Below are 3,584 nucleotides of genomic sequence, written 5' to 3'. Positions count from 1 at the left end.
TCCACCACTGGTCATTCACATACTATGTAATGTTCCAAAGTTTGGAAAAAAGTTTGTTTATTAATTCTTCTCTAAAAAAAACAAAAAAAAACCTACTACAACAACAAATGACAAGATCTCAATACCTAACAAAAGAAAATATCAAAATCAAGCCCAGAAACGAAGCCCAAACTCATAATGCAATTCTGTCAAACTCCCGTAAATCCCAAATTCATATCCAAAATGATATCCTAGCCCACCTTGCTTGTGGGAAGCCTAAACCTAAATCAACCAAAGTTCAGGTCCAAGACTGGCTTCCCCATGCAACCATGTCGTCTTCTCCACTAATGCTACAGTTGTTTTCGCTCCCACCGAGTCGTGACCAACCTCTAACAAGAACAATACCACCACCAAGCCTCATGTAGGAGTCATCACGGGTCGGGATAGGGCTAGCCCTACCCTAAATTTTAAGGCTTAGGTTCAGGTCGGGCCTAGTCAAAGTGCCAAATAAAATTTAGGGTCGAGCCAAGCTAAGGCTTACATCTGTTAGCTCTCCTGCCCATTAGGACAGGAAAGACCAGGCAGGTCAAGCCCTCAAATATGACCATAAAAGGCCAAAAAGGGCCTAAAAGGCCTTACTTTGTTTAACAAAAAAAAAAGCATTATTATGTTTTTTTGTCAAAATGTGGCTCAATAGCTATATAGATGGGTAATCTAAGACTCATTTCCCCTTTTCTTTTGTTGATCTATTTAATATATATATATATATATATATATATATATATATATATATATATATATATATTTTCGGAATTTCCTTGTTAACGTTTATAAATATTAGTCAAGGTGGTTATATTCAATTAAGGACTAAATACTCGTTACTCCTTATACTTTTTTCCTGAAAAACAGTTTGGTCCCTCGCCTTTTAAATTAAACTGAATAGTCCTTATTCTCTATAATTCTCATATAACAAGTCCAAAATGATCCGAAATGACTATTATGCCCCTCATGTTCTCTTTTTATTATTATTTTTATTTTTTTCTCTCTCTTTTTTTTAAATTTTTTTTCTCCCCTTTTTTTATACTCTCTCTCTCTCTCTCTCTCTCTCTCTCTCTCTCTACCCCAAGCAACGACAACCCAATCCCTCTCCGCCATCCTCCCCTCACTCTCCTCCACCTCCCACACCACCGTCCATTCCCTCCTCCATGACCCCGACACATCCTCCCAAATTTCCTCCCTCTTCAAACAACCCGGCTCTGGCGCCAGCAACCTAAGCCACCGCGGCTCTCTCTCTCTCTCTCTCTCTCTCTCTCTCTCTCTCTCTCTCTCTCTCTCTCTCTCCAATCTCGACAAGCTGCTCTTGAAATCGGCTCCACCCCAACCTCGCCAACTCGACTGGTAACCCAGGATTTCTCTGCCTCTCTCCTGGCCACACGATCTCTCTCTTTCCCTCGACCTCTCTTCTTCTTCTCTTCCTCTGCCATCACCGGAGACCACTACTTCTAGCCACCATCTCACAGCGCCACCATCAACAGTCGAATCCAGACCGAAACCCAAGCCAATCACGGTCATACCTCGATCTTGATCCCGGTCCCCACACGCACACCGCAAGCTCCAGCGCCACTGCTCCTCCCCTTCCTTCAATTTCTGGCGATCTCCTTGGTTCACCACCACCACGGCTCAACTCAGTAAACAAGAAGGAGACAAACCCAGCAGCCTCGTCACCCACCACCGCCAGACGACACCACCAACGCCATTGCCGGAGCTCTCGCCTCTGCACTTAGGTATTCTCCAATCTCCGTTAAAAATCGAGCCATACCGACCACCACCATATAAGTTCATGGCATAATCCTTTCGGCTCGCGTTCTTGAATTCTGGACTTGGAGGAAATGATGAGTGGCTCCGGCAAGAGAGAAAGCTGATAGAGTTTTAGGGATTTTGTTTTTAGAAAGGGGGGAGAGGGGGCAGAGAGGGGGGGGGGGGGAGAGAGAGAGGGAGGGAGAGACAGAGAGAGAGAAAGGGAGAGAGAGAGTATAAAAAAGGGGAGACAAATTTAAAAAATAGAGAAATGTTCAAGTAAATCCAGAATATGTGTCTGGCCCAAACTCGAGATTACTTGCTATAGTTGAAATAGAGTTTATATTAGAGATATTCTCAAAGAATCTTAGAAGATATCCAATCAATGTACGATTATGTTTCCATGTACAACTCTATCTCTATGCTTGTAATTATCTATATAAAGAGGCCCATATTATCAATGAAAGTATGACTCAATTCTCTCCTAATTTCAGTTTTTCCTTAAACACGTTATCAGCACGAAGCCCTAACCCTGAAACAAGTAGCCAAAACCCTAAATCTGAATACAAAACCTTGAAACCCTCTCAGCCCCGACCACCCACCTTGAAGCTCTCCATCCCAAGAGTCCAGAATCGGCGGCGCCACCCCAAGAACCGGCCGGAAACTTATCGAACCGGCCACCGGAGGATCCAAACCACCCGCAGCAAATATTTCACTGGTTAACCACCTTCCAGACTTCCAATTGCTACCAAATTTTTATAGAAGGAGCGTCTCGATCCCACAATCCGGCAACCGGAAAATTTTTTCACTGAACCTGCCACTTCGTCCCCTAACCAGCCAAAAATTCTGGCTGCACCTTGAACCGGCAGAAAAGAAAGAAGAAGAAAAGAAAAAGAAAGAGAGAAGAAAGGAAGGCCCAGTCCAGAAGAAGAAAGGAACAAGCCCAGAAAGCCCAAAGTCAACTCGGCCTACTGACCCACAGTCGCTGCCACGTCAGCAACACAGCCACAATAGCCTGCCACGTCAGCGACAGCGCCACCTCTTCCTGACACGTCAGCATCAATGCCACGTCAGCCTCCGGTCAACGCTAGTCAACCTTTTGGTCAATGCCGGTCAACCTTTCCGGCATTTTTCCAGCGACTTTTTCCAGCCAATTTTTCTGACGACCTATTTTGAGGTATTTTTTTTCTAAAAGTTCCCTTTTTTTTTTAGAGTTTTTACATTTAATTTCTCTTCTTTTTCGGGGACTTGCAACCTCCCTTCTTCTACCCCCCTTTCTTTATCAAAGGGGAGACCAAATTAAGCCGAACAGTGGGGGTTCGTGCTCACTCCAAGCTTGGATCTTGTAGAGTTCTCCAAACTTAGAGTTTGTTGAGATAAAACGATTGACCGCAAACATCATTGTTTCGATCTAATCCAACCCCTCTTGGAATCGAATTTCTTGGAAGCGACTACGCTCGGAAATTCCTAATTTCTTGGAAGCGACTATGCTCAGAAATTTTATTTGTTTTCGTGGTAGCCTTTTTCGCTTCGAAACTAACCCTAATTTCTTGTTCTCTTTCAGGATGAGTAATCTGAACAAATTAGACTTTGCTCCATTGGGAACAACTGGCTCTAAATATCACAGGTGGTGTAATACCCCGAAAAATCCAAATTAAATTCCTTAGATTTTTAGTAATGATTTCACGGTCGTGGGAGCGAGTGCGAAGCTTGGAGAAGTTGTGGAATTAGTTCGAATGAGTTTATTTTCGAAAACGAACGTTATTTAGGGAGTCCTAAAAATCGACTTTTTATACGTACAAAATTTA

Source organism: Rosa rugosa, chromosome 6 (assembly GCF_958449725.1).
Source record: "Rosa rugosa chromosome 6, drRosRugo1.1, whole genome shotgun sequence".
Lineage (NCBI taxonomy): Eukaryota > Viridiplantae > Streptophyta > Magnoliopsida > Rosales > Rosaceae > Rosa > Rosa rugosa.
This window is presented reverse-complemented; position numbering follows the sequence as displayed.